Genomic DNA, 19,389 nt, shown 5'->3' on the forward strand with positions numbered 1-19,389 from the left:
ATCCTTGTTACTTTTCTGTCTCATTGATCTAATATTGATAGTAGGGTGTTAAAGTCTCCCACTATTATTATGTGGGAGTCTAAGTCTTTTTGTATGTCTCTAAGAACTTGCTTTATGAATCTCAGTGCTCCTCTATTGGGTGCATACATATTTAGGATAGTTGGCTCTTCTTGTTGCATTGATTTGCTTACCATTATATAATACCCTTCCTTGTCTCTTTTGATCTTTGTTGGTTTAAAGTCTGTTTTATTAGAGACTAAGATTGTAACCCCTTCCCTTTTTTTCTTTCCATTTGCTTGGCAAATATTCCTCTATCCCTTTATTTTGAGCCTACGTGTGTCTTTGCATGTGAGATGGGTCTCCTGAATAGAGCACACCAATGAGTCTTAACTCTATCCAATTTGCTAGTCTGTGTCTTTTAATTGGGGCATTTAGCCCATTTACATTTAAGGTTAATATTGCTATGTGTGAATTTGATCCTGTCATTATGATGCTAGCTGATTATTTTGCCTGTTAATTGATGCAGTTTCTTCATAGTGTCAATGGTCTTTACAATTTGGCACGTTTTTGCAGTGGCTGGTACCCGTTTTTCCTTTCCATGTTTAGTGCTTCCTTCAGGAGCTCTTGTAAGGCAGGCCTGGTGGTGACAAAATCGCTCAGCATTTGCTTGTCTGTAAAGGATTTTATTTCTCCTTTGCTTATGAAGCTTAGTTTGGCTGGATATGAAATTCTGGGTTGAAAATTTCTTTTCTTTTCTTTCTTTAAAATTTATTTTCTTTTCTTGGCCCCCACTCTCTTCTGGCTTGTAGGGTTTCTGCAGAGATATCTGCTGTTAGTCTGATGGGCTTCCCTTTGTGGGTAGGTAACCCGACCTTTCTCTCTGGCTGCCCTTGACATTCTTTCCTTCATTTCAGCCTTGGTGAATCTGATGATTATGTGTCTTGGGGTTGCTCTTCTTGAGGAGTATCTTTGTGGTGTTCTCTGTATTTCCTGAATTTGAATGTTGGCCTGTCTTGCTAGGTTGGGGAAGTTCTCCTGGATAATATCCTGAAGAGTGCTTTCCAGTTTAGTTCCATTCTCCCTGTCACTTTCAGATACACCAATCAAACATATGTTTGGTCTTTTCACATAGTCCCATACATCGTTCCTTTTCATTTTTTTTGTCTAATCTTGTCTTCATGCTTTATTTAATCAATTGATCTTCAATCTCTGATATCCTTTCTTCCACTTGAATGATTCAGCTGTTGACACTTGTGTATACTTCACGAAGTTCTTGTGCTGTGTTTTTCAGTTCCATCAGGTCGTTTATGTTCTTCTCTACACTGGTTCCTCTAGTTAGCAATTCCTCTAATCTTTTTTCAAGGTTCTTAGCTTCCTTGTATTGTGTTAGAATATGCTCATTTAGCTTGAAGGAGTTTGCTATTACCCACCTTCTGAAGCCTAATTCTGTCAATTTGTCAAACTCATTCCCTATCCAGTTTTGTTCCCTTGCTGGCAAGGAGTTGTGATCCTTTGGAGGAGAAGAGGAGTTCTGGTTTTTGGAATTTTCAGCCTTTTTGCACCAGTTTTTCCTCATCTTCATGGATTTATCTACCTTTGATCTTTGATGCTGGTGACCTTTGGGTGGGGTTTTTTTTGTGGACAGCCTTTTTGCTGATGCTATTCCTTTCTGTTAGTTTTCCTTCTAACAGTCAGGACCCTCTACTGCAGATCTGCTGGAGTTTGCTGAAGGTCCACTCCAGACCCTGTTTGCCTGGGTATCGCCAGCAGAGGTTGCAGAACAGCAAAGATTGCTGCCTGTTGCTTCCTCTGGAAGCGTCATTCCAGAAGGGCACCTGCCAGATGCCAGCCAGAGCTCTCCTGTATGAGGTGTCTATTGACCCCTGCTGGGAGGTGTCTCCCAGTCAGGAGGCAGGGAGGTCAGGGACCCACTTGAGGAGGCAGTCTGTCCCTTAGCAGAGCTCGAGCACTGTGCCAGGAGATCTCCTGCTCTCTTCAGAGCCACCAGGCAGGAACGTTCTAGTCTGTTGAAGCTGTGCCCACAGCCGCTACTTCCCCCAGGTACTCTGTCCCAGGGAGATGGGAGTTTTATCTGTAAGTCCCTGACTGGGGCTGCTGCCTTTCTTTCAGAAATGCCCTGCCCAGAGAGGAGGAATCTAGAGAGGCAGTCTGGCTACAGCAGCTTTGTGGCACTGTGGTGGGCTCTGCTCTGTCCAAACTTCCCAGCAGTTTTGTTTACACTATGAGGGGAAAACTGCCTACTCAAGCCTCCAGGTGCCCCTCCCCCCCACCAAGCTCAAGCATTCCAGGTCAACTTCAGACTGCTGTGCTGGCAGCGAGAATTTCAAGCCAGTGGATCTTAGCTTGCTGGGCTCTGTGGGGGTGGGATCCACTGAGCTAGACCACTTGGCTCCCTGGCTTCAGCCCCCTTTCCAGGGGAGTGAACGGTTCTCTCAGTGGTGTTTCAGGCACCACTGGGGTATGAAAAACTCCTGCAGCTAGCTCGGTGTCTGCCCAAATGGCCACCCAGTTTTGCGCTTGAAATCCAGGGCCCTAGTGGTGTAGGCATCCGAGGGAATCTCCTGGTCTGCAGGTTGCGAAGACCATGGGAAAAGCATAGTGTCTGCGCCGGAATGCACCATTCCTCACAGTCCCTCAGGACTTCCCTTGGTTAGGGGAGGGAATTCCCCGACCCCTTGTGCTTCCCGGGTGAGGTGATGCCCCACCCTACTTCAGCTCACCCTCTGTGGGCTGCACCATCTAACCAGTCCCAATGAGATGAGCTGGGTACCTCAGTTGGAAATGCAGAAATCACCTGCATTGATCTCCCTGGGGGCTGCAGGCCAGAGCTGTTCCTATTTGGCCATCTTATCACTTCTTTCTTTTGGGAACATTCCCAATCTTCTCTTCTAGCTTTTCTCTTTTTTTTTTCTTTCTTTTTTTTTCTTTTTTTTTGAGATAGAGTCTCACTCTGTTGCTCAGGCTGGAGTGCAGTGGCGTGATCTCGGCTTACTACAACCTCTGCCTCCCACGTTCAAGCAATTCTCCTGCCTCAGCCTCCCAAGTAGCTGGGAATACAGGTGCCTGCCACCACACCTGGCTAATTTTTGTATTTTCAGTAGAGACAGGATTTCATCATGTTGGTCAGGCTGGTCTCCAACTCCTGACCTCAAGTGATCTGCCCACCTCAGCCTCCCACAGTGCTGGGATTACAGGCATGAGCTACCGTGCCCAGCCTCTTCTAGCTATTTTGAAATATACAATAAATCTAACAGCATTTTTGTACCCATTCACTAACCTCTCTTCATTTTCCCCACATCCACCCACTACCCTTCCCAACCTCTGGTAACCATATTCAATTCTCTGCCTCCCTGAGATCAATATTTTTTGGCTTTTGCATATTAGTGAGAGCATGCAGTATTTGTCTTCTCATGCCTAGATTATTTACCTTAACATAATGACCTACGGCTCCATTCATGTTGCTGTAAATGACGGGACTTCATTTTTTTTATGGTTGAATAATATTCTATTGTGTATATACCTACATTTTCTTTATCCATTCACCTGTTGATGGACACTTAGGTTAATTATGTATCTTGGCTATCGTGAATAGTACTGCAATAAACATGGGAGTGCAGACAACCCTTTGATATACTTTTTTATTTTTTGGGATATATACCCAGCAGCAGGATTGCTGGATCATATGGTAGATAGAGGAACCTCCATACTGTTTTCCATAGTGGCTGTACTAGTTTACATTCCCAATAGTATACTACCATTCCCCTTTCTCTATATTCTCACTAGTATCTATTAGTTTTTCTTTTTGGTAGTAGCTGTGTTAACTGGGGTGAGATGATATCTCATTGTAGTTCTGATTTACATTTCCCTTATGGTTAGTGATCTTGAACATTTTTTTCATCTGTTGGCCATTTATATGCGTCCTTTTAAGAAATGTCTATTCAGATTATATGGCCTTTTTTTCAATTAGCAATAATTGCGCCTCAGATAAACCTCATTGGCTACAATACTGCCACTGCATAAAGCTATATGTCCATTTTTTTCATCAGATTATTTGGGCTTTTTTTTTTCTGCAGAATTGTTGGAGTTCCTTATGCATTCTCATTACTAATTCCTTATGAGATGGATCACTTGCAAACATTTTGTCCCATTCTGTAGGTTGTATCTTCACTCTGTTGACTATTCCTTTGCTGAGCAGAAGCTTTCTAGCCTGACGTAATCCCATTTATCTATGTTTGCTTTTGTTGCCTGTGCTTTTGAGGTCTTACTAAAAAAAAAACCTTTGCCCAGATCAGTGTCCTGAAGCATTTCCCCCTATGCATTCTAATAGTTTCATAGTTTCAGGTTTTACATTTAAGTCTTTAAAATCCATTTTTGTGTATGGTATATAGACAGTTAATAGCATTTGCCTGTGGTTATATCAGCAAAACTCATTGTACTATTCTTTTATCTCCAAATTGAGTGGATTTTGACCTCTCTTTTTCTGTAGTTGGGCTGTTTTAATGACATTTATTTGAACATATGGGTTTTGAAGAGAAGCACACAAACAAGATAATTTTATCTTGGTGCCCCTTTAATTATTACTTGTCAAGGTCAAAATAGCTAAACTTAGAATCTGGTTTAAAAGTTTACATTTTATTGAAAAGGTTACATTTCCTGCTTTAATCATAATTGAACTGCATAAGACCAGTAAAATGCTGACCCCAAAAAAGTTGTAAATAATGATCATTCGTTGGTTACCCAATTATGATACATTTTATTTTCTGGATATTAAGAGCTTAACTTGAATAAGAAATCAAACTGAATATACTGTATTTTAATGTTTAGTTTTTGTATGTCAAAGTAAATTTACTAAATTATGCTTTCATAACATAAATTTCTTGACTCCTATATATGCCCATTCTCAATTAATTTAATTAATTCTTATTAAAACAAGACAAATTACAAAGAGTTCATCTGAAACTGTACTGCAAATAGTAACTTAAGCTTCTTTGTTAGCTTTTATATCCTACAGCCACCACATGGGAGACTTTCAGAATTATTTTATTGGTAAGTCAACTAACTTACCATTTTTTCTTGAAAGATGTTTGTGGCTGTATATAAAGTATCTAAATATTACCTAACTTTTATTGACTGTTTTTACTATTTTTCACCTGATAAGCTTTTAACATGTTCAAAATACATTTATGAGAAAGAATTTGGCTTAAAAAGGTCTACAACCTAGAATTGAACAAGAACCATGTTCAGTAGTAAAAAAGTTCATTTCAGAATAAAAATAAATGGAAAAGAAAGCATGTCAAGGAATTTTACAAAGCACACAAGAAACTTTCAGCTTTTCCAAAATGTCTGGACTCCAGAGATTGGGAAAACAAAAATGGAGATTAGTGAAAGCAGAAATAATGTGGGTGGGTTTAAAAATACTGGGAAAATTCAAAATGAATACATTTTTTTCTTTCAGGATTTTTTTTTAACTGATGTTAGTTTGTACAGGTTGAGTATCCCTAATCCAAAAGTCTAAAATCTGAAATACTTCTGATCTCAAGCATTTAGGATAAAGGATACTCAACCTGTATAATCAAATACAGCAAACCAGCAGAAAGTATAAGGAAGAATACACTCAGTATGAATGTCAGGCATAATCTAGGGTATCTCCAAGCCAAAGGGTAAAGTATTTCAAAGTTTTCTTTGGCATCCTTTCACTTCACTTTTCAATTTTCTGTTGCCTCATAGCATCCAGAGCCCAGAGTCCCAAAGGTACTTAGGACACCCTAGTGCAGAGATATCAAGGCAAGCTCTCATGTTCCAGATTACTCTTTGCCTCCTACATCCCTCAGAGACTTCACTCAGTTCTAATAAATTCATTTCTACTATTAAGTATTACTCACTAACATTCATTAGCCCTGTAAGAAAAAAAAAAAAAAATGGCAAAGGTGGGGGGAAAGAGATTTTTTAAAGTGATAAAATAATTCCAAGGTAAATAGAAAGAAGGAATTAATAAAGTAAAGGAAGAAATAAATGAGTTAGAAACAGAAAAAGAGAATGAAACCAAAATACATAAATCCAAGAGCTGGTTCTCAGTAAAATGAAATGAAATGAACTTGAGAGAAAGCACAGTTGGTGAACTGCAGATGGCCACAAATTCTTTGTCACTCCTCTCACTGAGTGCTGGGGTCTATTTCCCCTCCCTTTGAATCTGAGTGGCACTATGACTTGCTTTGACAAGGAGATGTGGTAGGTGATGCTTCATAATTCTTCAAGTTAGGCATTAACAGATCAACAGCTTCCACTGTCGTCTATTAGAATACTCCCTTTTGGTCTCCACGTATGAAGTCTGACTATCCTCTGGGGAGAGAGACCTGAATCTACTTTAAATGTTTCAGATCCTGCCAAACACCCAGCTGAACACAGCTCCTGAGTAACCCTTGCCAATACCACGTGGAGAACAACCACCCAGCATCACCTGCTTGAATTCCCAAGAATTCTGAGTAAATTATAATATGGTTGCTATTTTAAGCCACTGAGTTTCGGGTAGTATGTTACACAGAAACAGATAATCCTGGAAGTAAGGTTCCTAGAAGTAAAGTGTTTGTGTAACTAAAAACTGAAAAATTTGTGGCACTGGATTTTCGACCAAGCAGTAGGTGGAGGCCTAAGGGGCAGTAAGGAAACTGCTAGTAGTGGCTGCAACTACAATGAGGAAATTGCTATTGAAGGCTGAATGCAGCCCTGTGAGTGACCCAAGATGATACCACATGGAATGGAACTGCCTAGGGGAGACCAGCCCAAATACCTGTTCCATAGGATTATGAGCAAATCAAATGGTTATTTTTGAAGCTACTGATTTTTAGGGTTGATTTTTATGCAAAATAGATAACCAAACTACAAACATAAGTGAAGATATGCCAGAGGAAATTTAACCACAGAAATGGATGATATGTTTTTAAATCAGAAAAGAGGCTATTTTGATAAATTCTTTACCAATAAACTTGAAAACCTGGATGAACTGGATAATTCTGCTTTTTTAAAAATATAATTTACAAAAATAAACTCACCCCCAAAGAAACAGAAAATCTAATACAGACTGATTTACAGAGAAGAAAATTCAAATAGATCATTCTCCATAAAACAAATTTAGGAATTATTGCTAAGAAATCCTAGATCCAGACAGCTTCATAGAGAATTCTACCAGACTTTAAACGTTAGATAGTTCTAATGCTAAACCGTTCTAAAACTTAGACAAAGGAGAAAAATATTCAAACTCCTTCAATGAAATAAGGATATTATTGATCCCAAAACCTAACAAAGATTGTACCAATAAGAAAACCATAGGTCATTCTCATGAATATCAACACAAAAACCCTCAATAAAATACAATAAGAATCAGCAGACCATAAAAGAATAGTAAGTGGGTCGTACTCCAGAAATACAAGAATGATTCAAAATCAGGACTAATAATACAATTCATCATGTAGATACAGTTAAAGAGAAAAAAAAAAAAAAAACATGATCATGTCCTTAGACTCTAAAAAAGCATTTGATAAAATTCAATGACAATTCTTGATTTAAAACAATAAGTGGAATGTGAGAGGTTCCACTTCTGGGTATGACTTGCTAAGATGCTGTAGAATGACCACCACTTCTAGCTCCCTGCAGAAAACTATGAAGACTTGGACAAGATATGAAAAACAACGATCTGAAGCTCCAGGAGAGTGAAGAGATAAAGACAGATTCTGGAGGGGAAGTCATGCTATATTTGGAGGAAGTACAAGTAAATTCCTGTTTCTGCAGCTTTTAGCCTGGGGCTAAGCCACCTAGTGAGTACAGCAGCTATGGGGGCCTTGCATGGAAGAACTCTTTCTGATCTGAGGAACTAGGAAAAAGAAGCTATGAAGCCATGAATGCTGAAAGAAGAGGAGAATCCTGGGCAAGTATGAGTCAAAGAGGGGATCCCCAAGCTCAAGCTGTCTCCCCACATATCTAACGGAAACCTGAACCAGGTAGGATCAGACAAATTTACAACAGACCACCTAAAAACAAAACATCTGAACAGACTGGACCTTCTACATAAGAAAACGTGTTTGCAGTAGAAGCCCAGACAAAAAAATTGCTTAGTAAACAAAAGAAACCATGCATATCAGAAAAATAATAGCATTTAGAATATCCATAATCTAATATTCATAATGTCCAGAAACAATCCAAAATCACCAAGTATACAAAGAACCAAAAAATTAAATGTTCTCAAGAGAAAAGAAAATAAATTGAGTCCAAACCCAAGACGAACCAGATATTGGAACTAATGAACAAGAATCAAGCCACTAATACAACTATCCTCAATGAAGCGAAACATATTTACAATGCATAAAATGTTTTAGCAGAGAAATGGTAAGTCTCAGCAGAGATACAGAAACAAACAAAAACACTGAGATCTGAAAACTAAAGAAAACCCTCTATAGAATGGAAATATAGTTACCTCCATAGCATGATAAAATATATCTATCCCAGCCAAAAATTAGCACCAGATTTCCTAGAAAAAGTAAAGACATTCCCACCAAAGTTAAAAAACAATAAAAAGTAAAAAACACTCACTGCTACCCCTATTATTTAATATTGTACTGAAGGTCCTAACCACAATTAGACAAGATACAGAAATAAAAGGCACAGCCATTAGAAAGAGGTAAGTAAAACTATTACTATGTATAGATGATATGATTATAAATCCTGAAAACCCAAAGGAATCAAATGAAAAACTCCTACAAATAGTAACATAACTCAATAAGATAGCAGGGGGAAAATAACATAAAGAAATCACTAGCTTTCTTATATACAGACAATAATTAGAAGATAGGCAGAAAAAGCCCCAGTCACAACACAAACAAAATTATGAAATAACTAAGAATAAGTTTAAGAAATACGTAAAACCTATATGAGGGAAATTCTAAAACATATTCTAGGCTAAATAGATTCAACTTAATAAACATAAATTCTAAATTAATTTATGAATACAAATGTTACACTAATATCTATATGAGGAGAGCTTTAAAACACCTTCTAGATGAAATAGATTCAATCTTATAAACATAGAAATCCTAAGTTAATTTATGAATATAAATGTTACCCCAATACCTAAAAACAAAAATGATAAAAGTTCCTGAAAAAAATACAGGGCAGGGGAGGGATGAATAGGCAGAGCACAGAGGATTTTTAGGACTGCGAAAATACCTGGTATGATAGTATAATGGTGGATACACGTCATTACATTTGCACAAACCCATAGAATGTACAACACCATGGGTGAACCCTGAACTATGGACTTTGGTGATTATGATATGTTGTTGCAGGTTCCTCAGTGGTAACAAATATAGCATTCTTATTGGCGGTGTTGATCATTGGGGAGGCCTTGCATGTGTCAGGGTAGTGGGTATATGGGAAATCTCTGTACCTTCCACTCAATTTTGCTGTGAACCTAAAATTGCCTTTAAAAAGGGGTCTTTTTACTTAGAACCAACCCAAATGTCCATCAATGAGAGACTGAATTAACAAAATGTGGCACATGTACACCATGGAATACTACACAACCACAAAAAAGAATTAGTTCATGTCCTTTGCAGGGACATGGATGAAGCTGGAAACCATCATTCTCAGCAAACTAACACAGGAACAGAAAACCAAACACTGCATATTCTCACTTATAAGTGGGAGTTGAACAATAAGAACACATGGACACAGGGATGGGAACATCACACACTGGGGCCTGTTGGGAGGCAGAGGGCTAGGGGAGGGATAGCATTAGGAGAAATACCTAACATAGATGACAGGTTGATGGGTGCAGCAAACCACCATGGAACGTGTATACCTATGTAACAAACCTGCACCTTCTGCACATGTATCCCAGAACTTAAAGTATAATAAAAAATTGTTTAAAAACATTGGCAAATAAGTTTTTTTAAAGCATTTTGTTTTTTGTTTTTGTTTTTGTTTTCTTTTGAGACAGAGTTTTGCTCTATCATCCAGGCTGGAATGCAGTGTTACAATCTTGATTCACTGCAACTTCCACCTGCCAGGTTCAAGTGATTCTTGTGCCTCAGCCTCCCATGTAGCTGTGACTATAGGTACACACCACCATGCCAGGCTAATTTTTGTATTTTTAGTAGAGACTGGGTTTCGCCATGTTGGCCAGGCTGGTCTCGAACTCCTGATCTCAAGTGGTCTGCCCGCCTCAGCCTCCCAAAGTGCTGGGATTACAGGCATGAGCCACTGCACCAGGCCAAAAAAGTCTTTAATTAAACAAAAAGGAAAAAAATAAGGGTAAATTCCATTATAACTCCCAGGAAGACTCAATGGACTCAACACATAGTTGTATCCACAGTAATGATTTATTACAGCCAGAAGATACAAAGCAAAAACTACAAAGGGAAAAGATATGTGGGATGAAGTTTGAAGGAAATGAGGCACAAGCTTCCAAGACTTCCCTCCTAGTGGAGTCACACAAAACAAGCCTAATTCCTCTAGTAATGAATTGTGACAATACAAGTGAAGTGTTTTCTACTAGGGAAGCTCATCAGAGACTCAGTGTCCAAGATTTTTCATGGAAACTGTTCATATATGTATCTTCTGTCTTGCATATACCAAAATTCCAGACTCCCAAAAGAAAATCAGGTATTCAGCATAAACCACAACACTTATACAGTGTAGGCATAAGGAGACATCCTTATCATTTAGGAAAAGTTTCATTTAAGTATAGAGAATTGTATGCCAGCTAAGTTTCTAAACACCAGCAAGGGCCAGCTTCGCAAGGAGGCCTTTCTAAGGATAGCAGTCTAAGACCTGCTGGTGTCAACTCTATTCTCCACATCTTGAATATAAAAAATCAAATTATAAGTCAACATCAAAAACCCACAACAGACTGATAAAATTAAGTATGGAAAAATAAAACATAAAACTTAATTATGGCCAAAATTAATCAAGAACAAAATCATAAGACAAGTGACAAACTAGAAGAGAATGTTTGCAACTCATATCTCAATCAAAAAGATAATATAACTTTTAATAGTACCTTTATTATATAAAAAATTTCTACAATGGCTACTATAAGAATACAACTTAATAGAACAACTAGGGAAAAACTGTTGACAGAAAAGGAAACACGTATGGCGCAACCTCACCTATCAAAAGATTGAATTAAAGTAACACTGAGATACCATTTCTCATCTATCAGATTGGTAAGAACCCAAAGTTAGACCACATACGCTGCTATCAGCTTGGTAAAAACCCCAAATCAGATAATGCTCTCATCTATCAGATTGGTAAAAACCCAAAGTTAGACAACATACTCTGCTAGGAAATGACGCACTTTCATATATAGTTGGTAGGAATTCACATTCCTACCCAGGACAATTTGGCAATGTCTACCAAAATTAATATGCATATACCCTTTGACCCAGCCAAATTCTTGGGATTCACTTGCACCCTAAAAATGACATACATATAAGGTTATTAATTGTTGTATTTGCATTAGCAAAAGATAAGTAACAACCCAAATGTCTATCAGTAGGGTTAAATACAGCCTATTATCTGCATAAAATACTATGTAGCTATAGTGAAGTACTCTGTGGATTGACATGAAATGATCTCCAAAATATATTCTGAAGAGAAAAAGCTAGGTAGAAAACAGTGTAAAAACTGACAGAATATAAAATTTCAAGTTGGTATTGGCTTATATATACATACATATATGTTAGAAGGGGGTGGAAATAATTTTTACTATAAACCTTTTATTATGACTTGATTTTTGGACCATATAAATTTATTATCAATTTTTAAAAAAATTATAATTAGATGAGATATGCATATTATCATTTTTTGTGTGTCCCAAGTCTTTTATTTCTTTGCCAGACAATGGTAACTATCTCGGAGGCAAAAATCAGATTAAGGATATGGCCTTCCCAAACTAAGCCTAGTTTCAGATGGGCTTAAATTGCCCCGCCATTAAGTTGAAATGGAAGGGATGAACAAATAAGAGAATATTAATGTAAAAGATTAAATCTAAGTTTAAAAACTATTTATTTTCGATATTTAGCTGTGTTGCTTATATATGGAACTGAGTAGAAATAGGGAGCTCTCTAGATGCTAGAATGTTTTTGAGTGAATTGCATTACCAAAGAAACCAAAAGCCTGGCCTGCAAATCCTGTTCAAATCCTAAAGCAATCCCTAGGCCCCCAGATCACAACAGCAGGAAGTGAGCTATGAAAGCTTTGTGGTCCCCAAGAAAGACATACGTTTCAATCACTAACTCAGATGTGGCTTTGGAGAAAAATGATTAAGGATGACAGAGCCAGGAATCATGGAGGTAATGGAGTAAAAAGCTGCTCCCAAAGGAGCTGCCAGAATGGCTAACTAAGGGATTTAATTCACTTCAGAGCAAGGAGTTTTCACAATTTTTGTCAAGGAAAATATGATAATTGCTATGAAGCAGTAACTTATTTCATGTTTTTCTAACTTGATTAGAATTATTCCATTTTAATTTTACCATTATATACTGGCTTTACAGACTTGAATGTTGAAATCGTAACTCCAATGTGATGATATTATGAAGAGGGGCCTTTCGGGGGAAATTAGGGTCATGAGGGTCAAGATGAGATCAGTGCCCTTATAAGAGACAGGAGAGACTTGCTTCCTCTCTCCCTCTCTCTGCCATGCAAGTATATAGCAAGAAGGTGTCCATCTGCAAACCAGAAAGAGGGCCCTCCCCACAAACCGAATCAGCCAGCACCTTGACCTTGGATTGCCCATCCTCCACAAGTCGGAGAAGTTTCTGATGTTTAAGCCATCCTGTCTACGGTATTTTGTTGTAGTAGTCCAAACTGATTAAGGAACATGGGGTGGTGGGGGTCGCTAATAACTTTCAGTGAAATCTAAGCCTGCTGGAGAAAATGATAAATTACCCAGAGATTCTGGACTTTAAACTGGATGCGAATTTAGGTGAGAAGAATCTGAATACATATTTGGATGGTCTGGGGGGAAAAGATGTTATTCTGTTTCCCAAAATAAATTTTCCCTTTCTACTAAGCAATGGGATCTACTGGAAATTGTTGCCCCAGAATACAGATAACCACTGCCATGTGAATATGACACTGCAGAGTCTGACACACATACCACCTCTTGCCAATTATAAGTGCTGTTCAAAGAACACTCTCAGACCTGTTGCCAGCAAGGAGCTTTTAGGCTCACCTTACTCAGGTTCACAACAATCCCATTAATGTTATCAAGGTGCTGACAGCTGTGACATTCAAACACTATCTAGATGCTTCAATAATCAAAAGCAGGAAGGTACACATGAATTTTCAATATACACTGTGGATGCCATCTAGGAAGCATGTTTCAAGAGCCATGACAATATAGACAAGTGTTCTAACGTTCTCAAAGTGTTTCCACTACCAAGAAGTTTCAGACACTTGACATTTACCTAGACATTATGCTGGATATCAAAGTAGCTCAGAATGTGAACCAAGCTTTGTAATAATTTGTGAAGATTGAGAAGCTAGTTGGGAGAAGTTCTGTAGTTATAGAACTTGTGTCAGAGGATGCTGACCTCAAAGAGGCTGACTGTTATACAACTTTTTTCTTTTTTTTTTTTGAGACGGAGTCTCACTCTGTCACCCAGGCTAGAGTGCAGTGGTGCGATCTCAGCTCACTGCAACCTCCACCTCCCGGGTTCAAGCGATTCTCCTGCCTCAGCCTCCCAAGTAGCTGGGACTACAGGCATGCGCCACCATGCCCTAATTTTTTAGTAGATATAGGGTTTCACCATTTTGGTCAGGCTGGTCTCGAACTCCTGACCTCAAATGATCTGTCCACTTCAGCCTCCCAAACTGCTAGGATTATAGGTGTGAGCCACCACACCTGGCCTACAACTCCTTCTAAGGTTCTTAGTTTTGTGTTTAAACATTTCACAAATTTCACAGGTGACAAAGTTGCTTAGGATGTGAAATATCCTGAGTCTCTTGATAGATACACATAGGTCTTTGCTGAATGAAGAGCCCTTTATATTCTACATGTCACACTGGATATTAACTCTGTGTAAATGGCATAAAATGGGTGATGCCAAGGAACTAGAGATATTAGGGTTGATCTGAATCAACAAGGAAAAGTCAACAGGAAAGAGACAGGAAGTGGGTTTAGAGATGGCACCACAAAGACCCTGAGGAATGAAACGAAGGTATGAATTTATCCCACAGGGTGGCAAAAATAGAATCCTGCACCTCCCTTTTTTTTGAGACAAGGTCTCACTCTGTGCCCAGGCCAGAGTGGCAGTGGTGTCATAACTCACTGCAACCTCAAACTCCTGGGCTCAAGCGATCCTCCCATCTCAGCCTTCCATGTAGCTGGGACTACAGGCACATGCCATTATGCCCAGCTAATTTTTAAATTTTTTGTAGAGATGGGGTCTCACTATATTGTCCAGGCTGGTCTTGAACACCTGAGCTCAAGCAATCCTCCCATCTTGGCTTCTCAAAATGATTTGATTACAGGCATGAGCCAGCACACCCAGCCCTGAATGAATTTTTAAAGTTTATAGTACTGTTCCTGCTTCAACTCAAAGCAATGTGGATGTTTTGGACTTATGCAAAGAACGTTGCATTTCTAAGCTTTCTTCATTCCTTTGTGTAGATCTGTTTCCATCTGGTTTCAGTTTACTTTTGCTGATGAATTTCCTTTAATGTGGCCTACCGATGATGAATGCTCTCAGTCACTGCTTGTCTGTAAAAGTCATACAATGTGAACGATCCTAAGTCTATTGACTTTTTGGCCATTACTTCTTCAAATGCTTTTTCTGCCCTCTCATCTTTCTGAGATACCTTAACACACGTATGTTAGACCTCTGTGACTGTTCTTTAGTATGAAAAAAAAAAATCTGTTTTATTTTGGAAAGTTTTTATCGCTATGTTGTTAATTAATATTTTATTCTGCAGTATCTAATTTGTTAAGCCCACCCACTGAACTTTTCATTTCAGATATTTCATTATTCAGCTTCTAGAAATCTCTCCATTTCATTCAGATTTTTCTTTAAATTCTTTACATATTTATTGTAACTGCTTTAAATCTCTTGTTTGCTAATTCCATCATTGCTGACATTCCTAGGTCTGTATCTACTGATTGACTTTTTCCTCCTAATCACATTTTCCTGCTTCTTTGTATCTAGTAATTTTGCATTGCTTGTTGAACATGAATCTTACGTTTTTGAGTGCTAGATTTTGTTGTCTTTGTTTAAAGAGCATTGAACTTTGCTTTGGGAGACAAAGTTACTTGTAAATCAGATTGATTCTTTTAAGGCTTGGTTTTAAGCTTTGACAGGGTACAAATGGAGTAGCATTTAGGCTGACTTTTGCTCTAATCCTGAAGAGTGACTTTTTGGATCTCAAGTGAATACCCTGGGTGTTTACCAAGGATACTTCACTCTAGCTGGTCAGAATGTAAACACATCCCAGCCCTGCCTGAGCTCCGGGGTTGTTCACCTTCGAGCTTCCCAGAAGTTCTCTGCGCAGCACTGTGGCATTTGACACTACACCTGTCTAATGTAGCATTTGACAAGATAATCAAAAGGGATCTCTACAGATTTCTGGAACTCTTTCTCTTATACAGCTTCCTCTTCTCTGGTAGTCCATCCACAAATTTCAGCCATGTCAGCCTCCCTGAGTTCTGATCTCTTTCTCCTCAGCTCAGCAAGACCAGAGTACTCTGCTTGGTGGACCCATTTCTCTGCACCACAGTCCGGAGTGTAACTCCAGGAAAGAAGCCTGGAAGATTAGAGGGATCTCTAAGCTTGTTCTCCTTCTCTCAGGGATCACTGTCCTGCACTGCCTGTTGTCAACTGTCTGAAAAAAGGGTGTTTCGTGTATTTTCCCAATTTTTTTTTTTTTTTTTTTGAGGCGGAGTCTCGCTCTGTCGCCCGGACTGGAGTGCAGTGGCTGGATCTCAGTTCACTGCAAGCTCCGCCTCCTGGGTTTACGTCATTCTCCTGCCTCAGCCTCCCCAGTAGCTGGGACTATAGGCGCCCGCCACCTGGCCCGGCTAGTTTTTGTATTTTTAGTAGAGACGGGGTTTCACCGTGTTAGCCAGGATTGTCTCGATCTCCTGACCTCATGATCCGCCCGTCTCAGCCTCCCAAAGTGCTGGGATTACAGGCTTGAGCCACCGCGCCCGGCCTATTTTCCCAATTTTTATAGATGTTTTTAGACAGTAGAGCAAGTCTGGTCCAATTACTTCATCAAGGCAGAAAGCAGAAGCCTCTATTATAATTATTTTGATATCTGTAGGCTCATCTGTATTCTTTCATTACTGATGTTGGTAATTTTCTTACTGTAGTTGGTAATTGTTTTTTTCTTTTTTTTTGAGACAGGGTCTTGCTCTGTCATCCAGCCTGCAGTTGCAGTGGCACAATCACAGCCCACTGTACCCTCTAACTTCTGGGATCAAGTGATCCTCCCACTTCAGCGTCCTGAGTAGCTAGGACTAAAGGTATGCACCACGATACCTGGCTAATTTTTCAAATTTTTTTGTAGAGACAGGGTTGCCCAGGCTGGTCTGGAACTCCTGGCCTTAAGTTGTTCCTCTCACCTCAGCTTCCCAAAGCGCTGGGATTACAGGAGCGAGCCACCACACTCGGGTGATAATTTTCATATATTCTATTAATCTAGCTATGTTTATTTATTTTTATATAGCCTTTTCAGAGTATCCATTTCCAAATATTAGGAGTTTTTCTAGACATCTTGTTAGTTATTTCTGCTAAAATTTTATCATGGTAAGAGAATGTACTCCGTGGCAGGGGTCAGAAAAATGTTTTCTGTAAAAGGAAAGGGCGAAATAGCAAATATTTTAGCTTTGCGGGCCATACAGTCTCTGTTGCAACTACTCAACTTTGTTGTGTGAAAGCAGCATTGACGATATGTAAATGAATTAGTGTGGCTTTGTTCCTATAGAATTTTAATTGTAAACACTGAAGTTTGAATTTTATATACATTTTCTGTGTCCAAATATTTTTTAAAAATATTTACAAATGTAAAACTATTACTAACATCATACAAAAACAGGTGATGGGCAAGATTTGGCCCATAGGTCATAGTTTGCTGATTTTTGTCCAGTAAATTTTCAATGATAAAATTTATCAAGACTTTTTTATAGCCCAATCTCTGTCTTGGTGAATATAACGCATACATTTAATGGAATGTATACAGTTTTGGAGGATAGGTTTTTCTATCATTATCAATTAGGTTGAGGTAGTTGACAGTGGTTCTTCATTCACTATGTCCTTAGTGAATTTTTTTTCTTTTTTTTTTTTTTTTTGTCTAATTGGTCTATTAACTACTGAGAGAGGGATGTGAACATCTCCCATTAGTGGATTTATCTGTTTCTCCCCTTACCAAATGTTTCATGATTCTAAAGCTCTGTTATTAGGTACATATATGTACCATTTATGATTGCATGTCTTCCTGATGACTCCCTCCCCTCCCTGTTTCACTGTCTCTTTCAATATACAATCTGTCTTTAGTTGGCAAGTTCAGTTAATTTACATTTAATAAAATTAATATGTTTGTATATCGATCTACCATCCCACTGTTTCTCTTTGTTCCATTTATTTTCTGAATCTGGGTTTCTCTTTTCTTCCTTTTCTTGGTTAACTATTGTTTTTAGAATTTCATTCTCATTATCTATAAACCTTTTAGCCAACTCTGCATTACATTTTTAGTGGTTATTCTAGGGCTCACAGTACACATTCTGAACTGCACAGTCTACTTAGGGTTACTATTATATCACTTCACATACAATGCAGAAATTTTACAACTATGTTGTTTCCTTTACTTCCCTTCCCTTCAGGCCACAGTTGTCATGTGTATTGCATCTACAGTCTATATTATCCACAAAACAATGTCACTATTTTTGGTTTAGGTACTCATATGTACTTTATCTAAGCTGAGATTTAAGAGACAGTTTTATATTTACACAAATTTTTACTATTTCCAAAGTTCTTCATTCCTTTCTGTAGACTCAAGTTTCCATTTGGTATTATTTCCCCTCAGCTTGGAGACCTTTCTTTTGCATTTCTTCTAGTATAGGCTTGCTGGTAATAAATTATCTTAGTTTTTTCTTATCTGAAAATGTCTTTATATTGTTTTCATTTTTAAACAGCCTTATTGAGATGTATTATTTATATGATATAATTCACATACTGTACAATCTATCCATTTAAGGTATACAATTTAATGTTTTCAGTATATTCACAGGGTTGTGTAACCATCACCAAAATCTAATTTTAGAATGTTTTCATCTCTCCTAAAAGAAATGCCACGTCCATGAGCAATCAATCGCCATTCCCCACCCCACCACTAATCAACTTTCTGTCTATAAATTTGCCTATTCTGGACATTTAATATATAAATTAATATGTGTAATACATTTAAAATGTGTAACAGAATTACACATTTGGGGTTATTTTGCATATGTCTTCTTTGACTTAGCATAATGTTTTTATGGGTGATCTATGTTGTAGTAGTATATAACAGTACTTTATTTTTATTGATAAATATTCTATTATGTATATATGCTACATTTTATTCATACATTCATGAGTTGGACTTTTTTTTTTTTTTTACCATTTTTTAGCTATTATGGGTAATGCTTTTGTTATTATCTTCATCCTTGAAGGATATTTTTGCAAGATACAAAGTTTTGGGTTCATAGTTTTTCCCTCTAATCACTTTAAATATTTTCTTCCACTATCTTTTGGTCTCCATGATTTCTGATAAGAAATCAGTTGCCATTCATACTGCTGTTTCCCCATATATAATGTGTCACTTTCTCTGACTGCTTTCAAGATTTTCTTTTTACATATTTTTTCCTCCTGCCATTTGACTATGATGTGTCTAAGTTTGCTTGGTGCTTTTTGAGCTTAAATCTGAAATTTTGGCTTTCCCTAAATTTGGAAAATTGGGGGGCATTTCTTTAAATATTGTTTTTTTTCTGTGTTTTCTTTTCTCCTTCTGGGTTCCCAATTACAAGTATGTCAATCATTTAACATTGTTTGACAAGTCACTGAGGATTCATTTAAAAAAAAAAAAAAAAACTGGGGTGAGCACAGTGGCTCACGCCTATAATCCCAGTGGTGGACAGATCACGAGGTCAGGGGTAAAAGACCAGCCTGGCCAGCATGATGAAACCTCATCTCTACTAAAAATTCAAAAATTAGCCAGGTATGGTGGTACATGCCTGTAGTCCCAGCTACAGCTACTCAGGAGGCTGAGGCAGGAGAATCACTTGAACCCAGCAGGCGGAGGTTACAGTGAGCCGAGATCACGCCACTGCACTCCAGCCTGGGT

General features: G+C 38.2%; 1 protein-coding gene and 1 pseudogene across 1 annotated transcript in view; both read right to left on the bottom strand.

The window, feature by feature from the left end:
- NRG4 (neuregulin 4) overlaps positions 1-19,389 on the bottom strand; it is a 71,196-nt gene that overhangs the window by 32,688 nt on the left and 19,119 nt on the right. The window lies entirely within an intron of this gene.
- LOC111530435 lies at positions 3,940-4,045 on the bottom strand (annotated as a pseudogene).

Source organism: Piliocolobus tephrosceles, chromosome 6, assembly GCF_002776525.5.
Source record: "Piliocolobus tephrosceles isolate RC106 chromosome 6, ASM277652v3, whole genome shotgun sequence".
NCBI classification, from domain to species: domain Eukaryota; kingdom Metazoa; phylum Chordata; class Mammalia; order Primates; family Cercopithecidae; genus Piliocolobus; species Piliocolobus tephrosceles.